This window comes from Caretta caretta, chromosome 2, assembly GCF_965140235.1.
Source record: "Caretta caretta isolate rCarCar2 chromosome 2, rCarCar1.hap1, whole genome shotgun sequence".
NCBI classification, from domain to species: domain Eukaryota; kingdom Metazoa; phylum Chordata; order Testudines; family Cheloniidae; genus Caretta; species Caretta caretta.
The window spans coordinates 36,718,045-36,737,176 of NC_134207.1; the positions used below are offsets into that span (position 1 = coordinate 36,718,045).

At 40.4% G+C, this 19,132-nt stretch overlaps 1 protein-coding gene across 43 annotated transcripts in view; it reads right to left on the bottom strand.

The window, feature by feature from the left end:
- The window catches only part of RIMS2 (regulating synaptic membrane exocytosis 2), a 737,322-nt gene that overhangs the window by 664,062 nt on the left and 54,128 nt on the right, over positions 1-19,132 (bottom strand). The gene's annotated exons all lie outside the window — the stretch shown is intronic.

Sequence of the window (19,132 nt, forward strand, 5' to 3'; positions counted from 1 at the left end):
TTTGGGCTATTAATTTGAAAGAAATATAATCTGATGCCTGAAGGAGTTAAAACTGGTGAGAATAGTATTGCAACCTACAGATGAAAAATGGGCATGTAGTTCTATTTAATACATAACACTATATAATTATACAAATATATATAATTTATATAATTACATAATTATATTAACACAAAAAAAATATTGTGCTAAAGAACCTATTTCCCTTGGCTATACAAGTCTGCTTTGATGTTCAATTTAGAGAAGATAAATCAGTGTCTTTTTGTTGATTGATTTGCTTTTGCTGTCCACTTATCTTATTTGATCATCACTTAGCTCTTTTTAAAGTGAATTAGGGATATACAAGACTCTGAACTCTACAGGATTTTTCTGGGCTTTTGATTCCTTTATAAGCCCATGTGCCTTGTGTTAAATGCTCTAGGAGTAAAGTTCTCCTTACCTGAAAAGCTGGAGTTTTTTTTGTAATTAGTGGATTTTGAGGAGCCTACATTACTCTTGCCTGAAAAGTTTCCTTCTCTATAACTAGGAAAGGAAGTGTTGAAAATGCTAACATTCCAGATGCAATATAAATCAAAAGAATTGATAGCTTATTATTTTTGTCCAGTCACTGAATCAAATCATTAGACTCAGGAAATGAATACAATACAATGCTATCAACATATTCAGAACCTGAAATTTTTGCTGTCAATTCCTTTTAACTAGGGCTGTCAATTAATTGCAGTTAACCCATGTGATTAACTCAAAAAAATTAATCACAATTAAAAAAATTAATCGCACTGTTAAACAATAGAATACCAATAGACATTTATTAAATATTTTGGATGTTTTTCTACATTTTCATATACATTGTATTCTGTGTTGTAACTGAAATCAAAGTGTATATTATTTTTTATTACAAATATTTGCACTGTAAAAATGATAAAAGAAATAGCATTTTTCAATTCCCCTCATATAAGTACTGTAGTGCAAACTCTTTGTCATGAAAGTCCAGCTTACAAATGTAGGTTTTTTTCTTACAATCCACTCAAAAACAAAACAATGTAAAACTTCAGAGCCTACTAGTCCAATCAGTCCTACTTTTTTTTCAGCCAATCGCTAAGACACAGAAGTTTGTTTCCTTTTATGGCATATAATGCTGCCCACTTTTTATTCACAATGTCACCAGAAAGTGAGAACAGGCATTTACATAGGACTTTTGTAGCTGGCATTGCAAGGTATTTACATGCCAGATATGCTAAACATTTGTATGCCCCTTCATGCTTTGGCCACCATTCCAGAGGACATGCTTCCATGTTGATGACGCTCGTTAAAAAAATAATGCATTCATTAAATTTGTGACTGAACTCCTTGGGGGAGAATTGTATGTCCCTTGCTCTGTTTTACCTGCATTCTGCCATACATTTCATGTTATAGCAGTCTCGGATGATGACCCAGCACATGTTGTTTCTTTTAAGAACACTTTCACTGCAGATTTGACAAAACGCAAAGAAGATATCAATGTGAGATTTCTAAACATAGCTACAGCACTCGACCCAAGGTTTAAGAATTTGAACTGCCTTTCAAAATCTGAGAGGGACATGGTATGGAGCATGCTTTCAGAAGGCTTAAAAGAGCAACGCTCCAATGCGGAAACTACAGAACCTGAACCACCAAAAAAGAAAATCAGCCTTCTGCTGTTGGCATCTGACTCAGATAATGAAAATGAACATGAACATGCATCGGTGCGCACTGCTTTGGATCATTATCGAGCAGACCCCATCATCAGCATGAATGCATGTCCTCTAGAATGGTAGTTGAAGCATGAAAGGACATATGAAAGTTTAGCACATCTGGCACATAAATGTCTTGCAACACCTGCTACAAAGTGCCATGAGAACACCTGTTCTCACTTTCAGGTGATATTGTAAACAAGCGGGCAGCATTGTCTCCTGCAAATGTAAACAAACTTCTTTGTCTGAGCGATGAGCTGAACAAGAAGTAGGACTGAGTGGATTTGCAGGCTCTAAAATTTTACATTGTTTTATTTTTGAATGCAGTTTTTTTGTACATAATTCTACATTTGTAAGTTCAACTTTCATGATAAAGAGATTGCACTACAGTACTTGTATTAGGTGAATTGAAAAATACTATTTATTTTGTTTTTATACAGTTCAAATACTTATCAAAAATAAATATAAAGTGAGCACTGCAACACTTTGTATTCTGTGTTGTAATTGAAATTACTATATTTTAAAATGTAGAAAACATCCACAAATATTTAAATAAATGGTATTCTATTATTATTTAACAGTGCGATTAATTGTGATTAATTTTGTTAATCACTTGACAGCCTTACTTTTAACCCTATAGATACATTCATCTATAGGATATAAACCTTGATGTTCAGTGGCCATAGATCCTATTTTGATCTTTGCTCAAAGCATTCTAAGATAATACTGACTCATCCTGTCTAATTCTTCAAGAGAATACAATTTAACCAAAAGTTTTTTATATAAAAACATATTTGTGAGCCTACGTTTTAAGCTCAATATGGTACCAACAAACTCTTTGCAAATATCAAGCTTTGTGAGGACATTGAAGTAGTAGAATGACATATCAAATTACAAAGGTTTCAGCTAGCTGTAAAGCAATTAGAATCTCGTTGACCTGTTCAGGCCCCCATCTCCAATCTTACTTATTGTATCCTCCTCCTTGGCCTCTTCTACACCTACATCATGCCCGCTCACTTTCCAGGCCATGAAAAATACACCACTAAGACCATCATCTTTGCCTGACAATCTGATCATACCACATACACCTCTTTGATTCTCTCCACTGTTTCTCCATTCGCCTCTCCATCAAACTTGGGTCTTTTGTGATCATCTTCAAGGCCATTTATAACTGTCCCTTCATAGTTATCCACCCTTCTTTCTCATTGCAACAGCCCAAAGAAGACAGTTTTGTCACTGATTTGCCCATTTCCTCCAAAACTGTATGGAAGCTTTCTTCTCCTCTGGCCACTAAACATGAAAAGCCACTCCTAAACTGGTCTACATAATCATTTTCCTGTCCTATTTATGCCCAAACTTGCCCAGGCAGGGCTCCTCATTGATTTCAATGGAACTCCATGCAGACGTGCATGTGGATTCACTTGCAGGATCAGGGCCTACTGAGGATCCATTTCTTCCATGAAGCAAGCCTACAAAAAAGTAGGTGACTAAAGTCATCTACTTACCTATTTCATTTATTTGTTTCATGAGAAAAACACTCATCTGTATGGAGAGATGAGTTGAAGGACACTAGAAGTGAAGCTGGGAATTTCCTTTGGGGGAAGACTACAGAGGAGGAGAAATTAATGTTCTTTCCTTTTTAAAAAAAAACAGTGACAACAAAGGTGTAGTTAGTAAGATGTGCACTTTAGTAAAAAATTTTCTTGTACATTACAATCCCATTCCCCCTCTTCATCTTCGTCATTTAAGGCTGTAATGCTCTTTAGCACACGGGCTGTTTTTGGAAACGGCCTACCATATTTTGAATATTAACACAAAAAATAAATAATTTAAAGACCCAGATCATCTAGCCTGTTAGGAATAAAATCCTGTACCCACGTAAAGTGAAATCTCAAATTACATCAGTGGGACTACTTACAAGTAAGGTAAACGAGATTTTCTCGTGTAGCATATACAAATAGTTAGAAACTTTTCACAACCAGATTATTTTTTAATCTACTGGTTCCACAAGGAAAAAAGGAAATCCTTTCATTATACAGGCCTTCTCTTTATCAGAAATGACATTTACAGAATTAATACAATTTTTTTCTAACTTTTCTTTTGGCAGCTTATAAACATGCTTAATTCCCCTGAATAGCTAAATATTTCAAGGGAAAGATCAATTTCTGGGTACTGTACTTACTTATCTAAAAGTCAGATAACCTGGAAAAATTGTGGTTTAGATAATCTAGAAATATTTGGTTTGGACAATTAAAAGGTGAGCTAATGGAAATACATATGTTTGTAAATTCCAGGAAAAGCAAGTGTTACATATCTAGTTATTTAAAATGTATTCAGCACTGGACTTTAAACAAATCTGAAATGATAATCACTTCTCATATAGCACCATGAGATTGAGATGCAGATTGTTCTTATGTTTTAGTCACCATAGGTATGGATGAAGTGCTGGGCAGATAAAAAGAACTGAAATTGCTGAAATAAATAAAAAATGAACCCAAATGGATGCTAAATGCTGAGGAAGAATCCAAAAGTTAATCACATCTAAAATAATGTAGGATTTTTATGGAAAACACTATGTTTTGTTCTAAAATGAAAGATTCTAACAGCAGCAGTGATTAGCATAGCAAACTCACATACACAAGACTAACTATATATTCCAAGACAGAAAATATCCTTGGCAGGGATCCTTCATAGATACCGGCTAATAAAAATGGGCAAAAAAAAATTTGCAAAGGAAAAAAGTTACATACCCTGTGCAGTAACTGTAGTTCTTTGAGATGTGTCTCTCTATGGGTGCTCCCCTTCAGGTGTGCATGCACCTCTCAAGCCCTTGATCAGAGATTTCTAGCTAGCAGTGTCCATTCGGCTCTTGCATGCACCCTCTGCCTCCTCATGGCAGACATGGAGGCCATAAAGGGGTGCATGGGTGAACCAATTCCAGTTCTTTCTCTACTCAGTAATCCCCTAAGGAACAACTCAAGCAGAGGGGGAGCAGATATAACCACGGACACTGATTTTCCAAAGTGCCAGGGGGTGCACAAGCCCCAGCTCTGCCCCAGGGCCAGCCCCCACTCCACCCCTTCCCCCAATGCCCCACCCCCCCACCCTGCCCCTCCCGCTCCGCCCTGCTCCAAGAACTGAGTGGGGCGTGAACTCTGGGCAGTCTATGACCTACTGAAATACTTCTTGCTCATAGGTGTATAAATGTCCAAGGAACATAGGATAGCCCTGAAGTGCTTGAATATGTGCAGGGAGTCATTTGTGGTCACTGACAGAAGTTTGTGACCATCAAAGGGCAGGTCCTCTACAGTATTTTGGACCTCTCTCAGGTGCCCTGTACATAACTACCACCATGGAGATGGATCTAGCAGCAGTATCCACAGTATCTAGGTGCAGTGTTTCTCAAATGTGACCACTATGGCCGCATGCGGCCATCAGAGGGTTTCCCTGTGGCCACAACAGCTTCCTGAGTGGTGATGTGGGGGGAGAGAGGCAAAGCATCAGCCTCTCCCCCATCCATCCCAGTTCCTCCTGGATACGCAGCCCTGCACAACCCCTGGAAACAGGTGGGACACAACGCTGCAGGAGCACGGTGAGTTCTCTACCGGGGCGGGGCGGGGGGGCAATGAGGCTCGGGCTTCAGCCCTGGGGTGGTTGGGATCCTGGCTGCGCAGACCAGAGCTCCAATCTTGGGGCTTCAGGCGCCAACACCCGGCTCCAGCTGCAAGGTTTTTTGGTGCTGATCCCCAGCTCTGGCCACGTGACCCTGGCCTTTGGCCATGGGGCTTCAGTTCAGGCTCCAACCCCTGACCACACAGCAGCAGGCTCCAATCCCCGTCTCTGGCCATATGGTGCCCGCCTCAGGCCCCGACCCTGATGGCAGCTGCTGGTCCTGGGCACCAACCCCCAGCCGCATGCTCTGATCCCCAGTCCTGGCCGCTGACCCCAGGTGCCAACATGTAGTCCCAGCTGTGTGGCAGCAGACACCAGCACCGGGCACCGATCCCCAGCTCCAGGTGTGTGGTAGCAGGTGCTGGTTTCAGCCTCGTGGCGGCAGGCACTGATCCGGCCATGCAGGCTCCAGCACCCAGCTCCAGGCTCTGGCTGCATGGCAGGGGGCACTGGCCCTGGGCTCCAACTCCCTGCCCTGGCCATGCAGCTCCTGCTCTGGCCATGGACACTGACCCCCAGCCACATGGCAGCGGGTGCCAATCCCCAGCTCCAGCCACACAGCTGCTGGGCTCACCACCCACCCTCCTCTCTCTTGGCTCCACATCCATGTCCCCCTCCCCATCACCCCTGGACCCCACTGCCTTCCTGGCCCCATATCCACCCCTCCATTGCCTCAGGGCCCCACTGCCTCCCCCAGCCCACATCTATCCTACCATGTCCCCCACTGCTTCCGTCTCCATCTCCCTCCCGCCCGCCATCCAGAGCTTAATTTGTCATGGAACTTGCTGAGAAAAGTGATATCAACAAACATGCAAGTATCACTTTTCACAGCTTTCCAGATAACTACTAAGTGTACTGTGAAAAGTGATTGATATTAACAAACATACAAATATCACTTTTCACAGTAATATTTTTACTATTGAGTCTGCAAAAAAACCCTCTACATAAATAAATTACAATGACGTGGATGTATATATGTGCTATTTATTTGTTTTTCCTAAAGTTCCTCAAGTATGTCAGTGCGGCCACCAGCAAGAGTTGATGGTCGCACTCTAAGGCCACCAAAAAATTTGATGTGAGTACCCCTGATTTAGGGACACTTTGAGAGCCATGAGCGTGTTGTAGTTAATAAAATTATATTTGGCCCTGAGCACCTGATAGTTCACAATCTGGAACAGCAAGGTTGTGGACGAATAAGACTTTGTCCAAAGAAATGCATTTGTTTTTAATCATTGTCATGGGGGTAGTTCTCAAAAAGTGCTACCTACGCCGTTCATTCACAGCATTCACCATGCGGGAGTTAAGTGGGGAATGGAAAAATAAAAAGTCAGAGTCCTTAGGGGTCCATCAGCCATACCAGCTGGATCCAGGAGAGCCTCATTAATAGGTAATGCCACTCTGGGAGGTGTTGCTGACTGCAAAATATCTAGCAGCCTGTGCTGCTGATCTTTGACCTCCTCCAGAGGGATCTGCAGAGAGTGTCATCTACCCTTCTAATGAGGTCATGGAATTGTCTGAAGTCATCAGCAATGGAAGGAGGGGGAGGCATAATTGCCTCATCCAGTGACAACAAAATGGGAGTGTCAGGGGTGACTTCCTAATCTGCCCTAGTCTCTAGTCTCCTCCTGCCTTGGAACGATAGGGGGAGGATGTGAAACCCGTTTCCCTAAGAGAGGGTACTGGTGGTTTATTGAATTGTTGCCAATAGGCAGCCCACAAGCCCCAGTATGGCAAGTGCAGAAGTCCATAAGGGAGCAGGGTGGCATATAGGCTGATTCCACCATCCTTGAAACACTGCCAAGTCCCAGCTGTGCATGGGTGGATTCTCAAATGGGTATGTAGGAAAACCCCTAACAGATATCAAGGAGACCCACTGGGAGTCCTCCTCTTCTTCCTCCATGTGTTCCCATGGGGGCAGCCAGTGAGGATGGAGGACAGTCCAGTGCCACAGAGTGGCCACTCAAAGATGGAGGTTTTGGTACCATGAGACTCTTGATACCGGACAGCAATGGGGACTCCCATGTAAGTGACACTGAGGAATCCCTCAATTATTGGAACTCCTGCAGTACTGGAAAGTACCAGTACCAATACCATAGCCAAAGTCACTGAAGTTGGGGCCAACAGTACCAGTAACAATGAGCACACTGTATGCTTTGTCAGATGCCAATGCTTGCTCAGTACTGAGGGTACCACTTGTACAGGCACCAGCAGCTGAGCTATTTGCATCGGAACCAATGGCTGGGTTAATGCATGTGACAGCACCAGTGGCTGAGCAGGATGCTTCAGTGGCAATGATGGGGCCAACTCAATAATATCCGGTGCTTTCTCTCCTTATTAGCAGAGAGTACAGGTACCCTATCAGAGCTGTGCTTCTCCTTGCAGCTCGGGGGCTTGCAGGCCCCCCAATACTGGAGGAATAGTCCTTGGTCTCAACGGTATCCTCAGAGACTGAGTACCTCGACAGGGACCTGATCTGTTTTGGAGCCAGCTTCTTAGATTTAGAGTTCATGCTCCTATTTTTGGGAGTGTTCCCAAGGTGCTCCAAAGGCTTCCCTTTCATAGGAGAAGCATGCTCCTATGTTGACAGGATGCTGGATCTGCCTGGGGACAGATGTACAAAGAGGATCTTCTGACCTGGCTCAGAGGGTGGTTATAGGGAATGTTCCATTGCCAACAATCTGAACTTTATCTTCCTGTTTTTCCTTGTCCTGGATTCTGGGCTAAACGAAAGAAACACTCCTGGGAGATGTGGGACTTCCCCAGGCAATGGACAAACTTGGAGTATCTGTTGCTCACCATTATAGCCTCCCAGCAGGAGAGGCACCACTTGAAGCCTGGAGAAGCAGGCATACCACATCAGGAGAAGACAAGTCTCCCACGGCAAAAGAAAGGAAAAAACAGCCCTCTCATCTAAACTAACTCTAACAACTCTAAACTAACTTTGATAGAAAAAGGTAAAGAGAAAACGCCAAGTATGCTCTATGCCAGGGGTCTCAAACTCAATTTACCTTAGGACCAGTGCCAGTCCTCAAATCCTCCCAGCGGGCCAATAATGTCACTCATGCCACCCAGAACCTGCCCCCCCAAACACCGCTCCCACAAACTCCACCCTCCACCTGCCTAAGGCTCTGGGAGGGAGTTTGGGTGGGGGAGGAGATCTGGGGTAGGGGATTGGGGTGCAGGAGGAGAAGGTGGGGGTGCAGGCTCTGTGAGGGAGTTGAGGGGGGAAGGGGGTAGGGGTGCAGGCTCTGGGAAAGGGTCGGGGGGTGCGGCTCTTACTTGGGGCTCCAAGGCGGGGCGGGCTGGGGGGCCTCCGCACGCTGCTGCCCCCAGGCACCGTCCCCGCAGCTTCTCGTTGGCCGCAGGGGCACTTGGGGCAGGAGCAGTGCGTGGAGGCACAGGCCCGCCCTGCCCCAGGGCCATAGGGAGGGGCCGACAGACATTTGGAGCGAGCAGGCAGACGCCGCTCAGCTCCGCTGCGCTGCCGGGGCCCCCAGTCATTTTAAATCTCCTGGGGGAGGGGAGGAGCGCCCGGGGGCAGCAGGTGGGGCCAAAGGAGAGACCCAGCCCCAAAACTAAAGGAGCCACACAGGCCACACTGGGGAGGTCCGCGGGCTGCGAGTTTGAGACCCCTGCTCTATGTGGACATGCTAGAGTTCCATTCCAGGAAGAGGTGGTAGGGCAGGAACTGGGAGCAGTTCACCCGTGTTTCCCTATATAACTTCGGTGTCTGCCACAAGAAGGCACAGGGCACATGTGTGGGCCAAACAGGCCCTGCTGGCTAGAAATCTCTGATCAAGGGCTTGAGAGGTGCACGCACCCTGAACTGGAGCCACCATAGGGACACTGCTTGAAGAAGAATGGTACCTGCACCAAAAAATGCATTTTGGGGGACATCAAAGTTGTTCACAAATTTGGGGACAATTTTTGTAGTTCTGGCCAGAAAAATGACTTTTTTTTCCAAAAACGTCAAAACGGTTTGTTTCGACAATTTCAAAAATGAAATGTTTTGACATTTCATTTCAAAGCATTTTATTTCTAATATTAACTATGTTTAAAAAAAAGTGAAACCCACCCAAAAGCTGAACAAAAAAAAATACATTTGGGATCAAAAATAAAAACAAAAACAATTATAAGTATTCATTTTGTTTCTGATTCCGCTACCACCACCACCCCTTCCACTTTTTCACGTCAGCTCCTCGGCTTTTCATTTCTGCTGCTCTTCAGGCATGGAGAAATCGCAATCGTCTTCATTGCCATTCCAAACATAGCTCTCTGTTTCACTGGTACTGCAGAGTCATACTATATCTTCAGTAAAAATATTAATCTTCTATATTTGTATTTTATTTGTTTATTTGCCATTCAGATTATTTTTGACTTGATTTTCGTTTTAAAATATTGTAATAAATCCACAGTCACCTAAGAACTTCACATTTATTTCTAATCCACAAGCACTGGCCTCATGACTTCATGACAACGAGGAAAGAATTTAAATCCTTGTTCCCCAAAAACAATGACACCTGCCAGTTAAACTAAAGGAGACTCTCCACTACTTGATAAGAGAACAACAATGTAGTATCCAATGGCATTTCTGCTCTTTCTGCTAGATTTCCCCTCTTCAGCCAGGCCTCTCACTGTATGTTATTGGCACTTTTGCTGACATTTCTTATGTGTCCTTCTCTGTCAGGATGTGCCCTTCTGCCTAATTTCCCAATCCCTTCCTTTCCAGCTGTTCTTAGATGGTTAAAATACCATGCCAAATGTATGTTAAAACAGATATATATATATTTATTTCACTTTTGGAATCTTATAAGTGCCAGTTGCTTTTTTACAAAACCTTTTAAAGTCACCTTTAACATCTAAATCCAATACAAAGGCAAAAAACTCAACATTGATAGCTCATTATTCAGCATAATATGTTCTTGCAATAGACAAAGTGAGCTTATGGAAGTTTAACTGCTCTTTAAGGAAGATTTACTATTTCTGTAGACCGCTCTTAAAAAAAAAAAAAGATTGTGAGTAATGTTACATAAGACAAATAAAATACACTTAAATACTGTGATGGTGTGCACATTGTAAAATACCTATATTGAAAATTATCCTTTTGATCTGTTGAACAATCTTGTGTCCATAAACAGAATTCTTTGGCCTCTGTATAACTGTTACGAAGAATTTTGGCAAGGGAAGTCATAATTTTAAATGTAAAACCTACATATAATAGTCTCAGTAGCTCCACTGGAATATGAGCCTCGGTAATATCAATGGTTGTATCTAATTGAAATGTATTTGTGGCTCCAGTGAGCCATGTTTCTTATTCATTCTGCTATAACCTTGTAGTACCAAAGCTGGCAAGGAAGAGTATTTTGGTTCTAATTGATCTGATGTTCTGGAACATAATTCAGGCAAATGAAACGAGCACTGCTGAGTTTCAAAGGGTGTATTGCCATTCATGCATTTCTCTCCTGTTTGAATTTTCATTTTATTTTCTATGCATACTTAGAGATACCCAATAAATTGATGAAGTAGTCACAAGAGCAAATTAACTCATTTAAATCTACACCATGGACACATAATACAGGAAAAGGAATTGATCTGGATTAACTCCTATGACCTAACACCAGGATAAAACACGCAGTCCATATATAGGTCTCAGGCAAAGGGTCAGATGACCAAACTGGACAGCACTGACTGCTGTAAAGCAGAGATTTAACAACCATGCACCAAATTCTGTGCTAATTTACATCCCATCCAATGGATTTTCCTTGGCATATACCCTCCCAGTTTTTGACCTCATAGATGTCTTTTCCTGGTTGCAAACTATACCTCTAACACCTCCTGTGTGTATGTTAATTAGTCTCAAAGAAAGGAAAAGGTTTTCAAACATCTCCACTTGAGAAACACATAATAAGGGTAAGGAGGCCAGGCCCTTGAAAATAGTGGATGTTTTGTTCTGTACATACAGCTGTCCTTCTATAAGAAGCCATTCCAAGTTTAGAAAAAATGGGAAAAAGAGGGACTCTGTGAGACATGAAAATCAATACATCATTTAGAGGGAAAAATATAAACATATTTAAAAACTAATTATATTTTTAGTTTGTTTTATTCTCTTATTTTCTGTTGAGCTTTGAATAATTTTCATATTTACTATCACTTTTTCTTCCAATGTGTGATAAACAAACTCTCTACAGGATTGCACTGAAAATTCATGGATGTGTTGGTTTGTTTTAATGTTGGTTGTCTCCAAGATAGCATCACCTAGATGTTTAATGTTGGTTGTCTCCAAGATAGCATCACCTAGATCATTATTGATATGATAAGGCCAAAAATTAAAATAGCAGAGGATGTTATCACTCAGAACTCAGGTTCATTTCTGGAGCAGTGTTTAGAAACTTGTACACCTGCCTTGCACTATTAATCTATCACTTTTTTCTTCAAACACTTAACTCAGCCACAAAATTTAAATAAAAATGAATACTCTTTTGATTGTTTACTATATAACTGCAGAAAACCGCTAAAGAATGTAATTATAAAAATCAGCCTATTGATGGCTAACTCTGCTATCTGGGCTGCGGGTTGCTTCCCCAGTAAAATCCTACTGGACAGGAGGAGTAGGAGGCAATGCCAGAGGCTTGCCCCCATCAGCATCATCCTTTTCTGGAAGAATTTGTAGCCTTCTGTGGCCTCTACTAATAGTAGCATAGGACTGGAAGGTATGTCCTTCATCATCAAGTCCCATCCCTTTCTATCATAGGGAACATCATGTAAACCCATTCATACATATATCAGATTTTATCATAAAACTAGTTATGTTGTTTGCCCCTCTGCTGGGTTAAGAATCCTCTTCTAATTTCTACTCTGCATTTATTAATGGCCAGTTTATATCCATCTGTTCTTGTGCCAACATTGTCCTTTAGCTTACATAGCTCTTCTCCCTCCCTAGTGTTTGCCCTCCTGATGTATTTATAGTGAGCAATTGTAACCCCTCTCAGCTTTCATTTTGCTAGACTAAACAAGCAAAGCTCCTTTAGCCTCCTCCAAGTTTGAATTAATCTTTGCTGAAGATGGATGACCAGAACTGTACACATTATTCCAGATGAAGTCTTATTAGTACCTTGTACAACAGCATTAATACCTCCCTATATCTACTGGAAATACCACACTTGCGACAGCCTACAACTGCATTTTCCTTTTCTATGGACACACTATGCTGGTGGATCGTAGACATTCTGTGACTGATTAATACACCAGGGTCTCTCTCCTCCTATGTTGTTTCCAATTGATGAACTCCCATCGTATAGCAGAAATTCTTGATATTAGTTCCTAAATTCATGGACCTTCAATGCTGTACTACTAAAGTTCACCCCATTTCTACTACTACAGTCCTGTAGGTCATCCAGTTCTTCTTGTATAATATTCCAGTCCTCTATATTGACAACCAATATCTCTCAACTTTGTGCCATCAGCAAATTTTATTAGCACATTCCTACTTTTTATGCCAAGATCATTAATGAAAATATTAAATAAGATTGCTCCCAAGACCGATCCTTGAGAACTCCACTAGTACCCTCCCTCCAGCCCGACAGTTCTCTTTTCAGCATAACCCATTGTTGTCTCATTAGCCAGTTTCTTAATGACTCTACAATTTCTGTACTAATCCCCCATCTACTCTAATTTAACTAATAATTTCCAATACGATACTGTGTCCAATGCTTTAGTAAAGTCCAGATAGATTAGATCTACTGCATGTCCTTTGTTTAATAAATCAGCTTTACCTCTAGTGTTTACTTCCATTCCACAATCAGAATAGAAATGTAATGCCATCTATACAATATTTACCTTTGTGTGTGTCACTCTGTATCAAGATGGGTTGGTTATTCAAACTGTTATTTGAAGGGAAATGCTGAATGTTTAATAACTGAGTCCTGAGTCACAGCTTCAGACCATTTAATCCATAAATCATTATTGTAAAGCAGGGACTCACTGTTCTTGTTACGAGCTAATTAGAAGCATTCATTCATGTCTATTTGCAGTTGGTGTGCATTTAAAATGAATCGGACTATCATTCATGAAGAAACAATATGGAAATGAAAGGCAGTAAATACAAAATGACATCAACAGCAGCTAGATAAATAGTTCATTGCAGCTGTAAGAAAGTGGACATCAGCAGTGTCTTACTAAAATCACTGGTAATGAACACTATTTTACAGAGTGACAAACATGATTATAATTACTCCCAATGCTCGTTTCAAATAAATGCACATCAGGAGAAAATTAAAGTTTGCACTTCAGTGTTTTCTTTAACACACACCACTAGTATAAATGAAAAATATAAGAGATTGGATGAGAACTTATTTTTATAATCTTAAAAATCACTTTTTTAAAAAAACAAATGTAGGAAACTTGTCTGGATTGACTCTATTAAAAAATGCCAACTCCACATTCAAGCGGAGGTAGTGCAGATTGTAAATTTCTGGAGAAAAGAGCTCCTCTTTGTTCTGCAAACTTCTGTGCATGCTGTTGGCACACAACGAATAACACCATTTGTTGTGTTCTTTCCTACCAGCAAGGAAAAATGCATTTCTGCTTTGAGAAATGGAAATATTAAATACATGTAAAAACCTACATTAATTTAACATTAAAGGTGGAGTTTTCAAAAGTATCTAAATGATTTATGAGGACAAGTTTCATTTCCTTTCAGTAATACTTGTGCTCTTAAGTCATTTACAAGCTCTTGAAAACTCCACCCTAAGATTATAAATTAAACACATATACAACCACATAATAAGGTAAATGAGAAAGTTATAGTTTCCATTACATCCTTAACTTACTCATGTTGAACATTAAGTATATCAAATACTACAAATGTGACATCTGCTCAAGTTATTGTTGCAATAAGAAGTTTATCATTTTTATTTCCTTAGTCATGCATGTGTTTACATTTACAACTTTAGGGCCAAATCCTAATCTCACAAGATAGATGAAAGTTTCATGGGCCACCAAGAATAAGTCAAGCCAAGAACCAGAACCAAAAAATTCCTTCAAAGAATTTGGTCCATTCACACAAGTGGTAGTCAGGGAAGTACTGATGGCAGTGGTGGCCACCATCCACAAGTCTGACCCTGTCCTTCCTGAATAGACAGAGGTAGAGAATATCTGGAATCCTTGGTAAAAGATTTTCAGTACCTCCTTAACTATACAAGTCTGCCCCCCATACACCTGAAAATATGCAATAATCTGACACTACTAAAGACCTTGCAGACTATCCCTTATAGTCTAGTCTAAAGTCCATTTTATGAACAAACTACCCATGAAATTATCAGAACAAAATACTCCTGCAGCCAAGAGGCTGAAGAGGTGGGTGGTAATAAGTCTTAAATGGCTCAGGTTCTTCTCCTAAAACTGAATTCAATGGGCAACTGCTCCTTCAGGTCTAAAACTCTAAACTCTGGCATCTCACAAACCTCAATCTTCTTTTCCACATTATTCAGCTGATACAACACAGGATGAAGTGGCACTGATGTTGCTCAACTCTTTATCTCGCATAGGTCAAACAGTACCATCTCCCAGCTTCCTCAAATCCTAGCTAAAATCAGCAGCACAATAAGCAACTGAATCTGAACCCAGGCAAGACTAAAGTAATGCTAGTGGAACAGAGCCTTGTAATACGTGTAGATTGTTTTATCTGAGAGCCACCTCTTCCTGGTATATTTACATTCGATTTTTGCCAATTAGTTTTCTCCCTCTATTTTACAATTACATTCAGTTTATCAAACATTTTTATCATTACGTGTCTATGAATTTTGTAGCAAATGCTTCTGGGATTTTTTATGCAATATTATGTTTTACTACATGTTGTATTCCTAGCACTGACATGCTGGATAAAAAGGAAGATTGATAGGCTGCAAAGCTAGTGGTTCTATAGACCATGGGTACTCCCTGAACATAAGTACATGCAGTCTGGTCTTTAACGAGGCAAAATCAGAGGTAAAATCTGAGAGTGCCAGCGAGAAGATTCTTTTCTTGCTCTCGGTCGACAGCCTTGAGCCTAATGCCGGGCCTTCACGAGTAACCTACTGAACTCCTTATACATATATAAAGGTCTTAATAGTAAAGATATAGGACCTTTAAGAAGGGGAGTGTTACCCCAGAATTGAGGGGCACTACCCCAGAACTTGAGCAAGCTAATCGCAGACATATTGTGTGCATTCAGCCACCCTTAATTAATAAAATAGACCACCACATAGTTAAGGGTTAATTTGAACAAGCAGGGCTTTTGGGGACAAGGTCAAACATTAGCTGCAGGCTTGCAGTTTCTATTAGTCAGAATGGGAGGGGGGGAAGAGTCAACAAATTATGAGACTGAAAGAAAATAAGTGGATGGAGACCTTGAGTTTGGGTGCTTGTGGTATAGAAGCTTATTATGGCTAAGATTGTTAGGAATGTATTATTGATAGTTTATTTAAGTTAGGAGAAGTAATGACCCAGTAGGGATCACTATGAACTATGTGTTTTGTAAAAGTTAGTTATAAAAAAGACTAGATAATAGAGGGTACTTGGAACAGTTCTTTGATGCTACCCTGAGAGACTTTTTATCCTAACACCCTACTCCCTGGCAGGGAAGTTGCTAATCAGTGGATATCTCAGATTTTAGGTAATTATTTGGGATGTCCTAAACCTATTGCTTATCTGTGTGTGATCAAAATGTAATAAACAGTAGTTTTAGAAAAGAGCACGCTTATTTGTATCAATCTTTCATCAGTTGGAAAAGCTGCATTCCCATTGATTTATTTCTGACACTGCCTGGAGTGAAACAGTTAAGTTACCACTGCTTTGGGTTTAAGACCCTGGGTAACAATAAGGCCTAGAGTCAGGCTGGTGCCCTGGCAAAAGACTTCCAGACTGTTAATAAACTGGACTTTGACTTACTCTGAAAGGGGTGAGCTTAAAAGCGACCTAGCTGGAAGGCGAAGTCACAAGCCAACAGGAACCACCAGTGGACCTGAATGGATAGTCAGTGAGGCTACAAAGAAGGAAAACCTAAAAATTCCCCATCCAGTCATAAAGCGGTACGCTGGCTGATGTGTCACTTTGTCACAGTGAGACTTAAGGAGCTCAATCTATTTAGCTTATTGACAAGAAGATAACCTAGCAAACAGTGTCATAAGATCCAATTACTCAAAGTTGGAGCTGGAAAACAAATTCAGACTAGAAATAAGATGCAAAATTTTAACAGAAAGGGTAATTAACAACTGGAACAATTTTTCAGGGCTGTGGTGGATTCTCCACCACTTGAAATCTTTTAATCATGATTGGATATCTTTCTAAAAAATACGCTCTAGGTCAGCCACAAATGATTGGGCTTGATGCAGGAGTTAATGAGAGAAGTTACAAGGCCTGAGTTATTCAGGAAGTCAGACTAGATGATAATAGTGGTTCCTTCTGGCTTTAAAATCTATGAAGAAAGCCATTACTGCATTTAATGCTGTATTTTAATACACTAGTAAATATGCCACTGGCAAAGTAAAAGATTAATATCAGCTTCATTTATGTGATGTCTATATGAAACATGAACAAGATTGATTGTAACTTATACTGTTATCTGGCTACGTTTTCTTTTTTATTCAGAGATCAGAATTATTTCACATCACTATTTTTCTCCTATACTCTACCCCACTTTAAATGTATTCCCTTTTCTCTCTTCATCACTGCAAGGATAGTCTTCTGAAAGAGTTTCTCATTCCTTATAGTAATGGAGACTCAAGTGGCTTGGGGATCTTCTGGTGGGCCCAGAAGACTCTCTGCAGTAATTGGGTTACAGGCAGTTGAGGGAACTAGCACAACACATGCTTCTGAGAGCTTAATTCAGATTAGGCCCATTAAATCAGGGTATGGAACCTCCTACATATGATCCCTTGTACCTCTGCTCCAGGTAAAGATTATGGCTAGAAAATATAAGGTTTCCTAACTCACCGAAGCAGGAAAATAATGCCAAGATCTTCAGAGAAGAGCAAGTAGACAGTTCACCAAAGACATCAGAAACAAATGATGCACTAACATTAGTAAAACATTTTACAGTGTCAGTTTTAAGCTGCAAACAAACCAAGACGGAGAGAATCTCATGACACACACGCTACTAGCTCTGCCTTGATAAAGACCAGTAGCATATTTGTGCAATGTATGAAAACAGTGATGATTATTATTAATATTGAATTGAAATTATTCAGCTTTCTCCAACTGGAGTTCCTACCTCAGTGGTGCTATTATAATTAAGTTGAAAAATATCTTTATCAATGATTAGATGACCAAATCTTGCAATGGTCCATAATTCTCTACAAATCTTCTCTCAATGAATTTCATATATGTGACTTTAATCATGGTACTTCATGCCCAGTGAAAATACTGGAAAATGCTGGCTTTTTAATGGCAACCATTAAGCTATGCACACTAAAGCTAGTTCACTTACAAGCTGGATGTGTGTAAATTCTTGATGTGTTTTGACCAAAAGTAAACCAGCACATGACGCAGTTTCCTCCTTCATTTGGAAATTATTTCATGGAATTCACTGTACTTCCCTAAGGGTTTTTTTTTCTTTTTTGGTGAATGAACAAGAGCTTAATGCAATTTTTCTTTTTTCCCCTCTTAAAATTTAGTTTATGCAAAATGTAATTAATCCATAAAATTAGATCTCAGAAATCATCAATCATCTGACAAGTGTCTAGTTTAAAAATTAGATATTTTGACATATAATCAGTTTAGCAGGACATCTTTGTAGTTATATAAGCATGTTAAATCAGAATCAAATATTTGAATAGACATTAAAAAACTAAATATTCTATTAACATCGAAGCTCCCACAATGAATATTCTAAAGCAATGATTAATATGCTACTCCTCCACAAGTTTAATTATTTTTCCCTCCAATCTGAAGAGTTACTTCATGGCTACACTATATTTTGAGACAGTAAACAGTCAATAGATATTCAATAGTGAGCAGTTTTACTGACTAAAAAAAGATGCACTTTTGTTTTTTCCCCAAGTGTCCATTTTGTTTTATGCTTTACCTACACACAGTATTGTAAATCATAGAAGCATTATAGTGCTTGCTGCTTTCAATTTTGCCTTTAATATCTTTACCTCAATGCTTCTTATACTATTCTATTCTTCCTGCAAATATGCAAATACTGAAATAATATTTTGTTATCGAAGATAACTAAAAAGTTCTAAGCACCATCACTGTATATGCAGAAAGAATAAGGCTGAATTCAACAAGACCAAATGAAACTGGACCCTTAAACTACCCCCAGTTCCACTTCTTACAGTAAACTTTAACTTTAAATCTCCCTTTGAAGTACTTCTGTGCACTAAGACTCAGATAGGAAGCAGTGGTTTCCCTTTGAAGAACCATCGCGAAGAACATATGCTCAGGGTTTAGCTGATTGCCATATTTGGGGTTGGGAAGGAATTTTCCTCCAGGGCAGATTGGAAGAGGCCCTGGAGGTTTTTCGCCTTCCTCTGTAGCATGGGGCACGGGTCACTTGCTGGAGGATTCTCTGCTCCTTGAAGTCTTTAAACCACGATTTGAGGACTTCAATAGCTCAGACATAGGTGAGAGGTTTTTCGCAGGAGTGGGTAGGTGAAATTCTGTGGCCTGCGTTGTGCAGGCGGTCAGACTAGATGATCATAATGGTCCCTTCTGACCTTAGTATCTATGAATCACTAGTGCTCCTCAAAGCATATTTCAACAGGAAATAA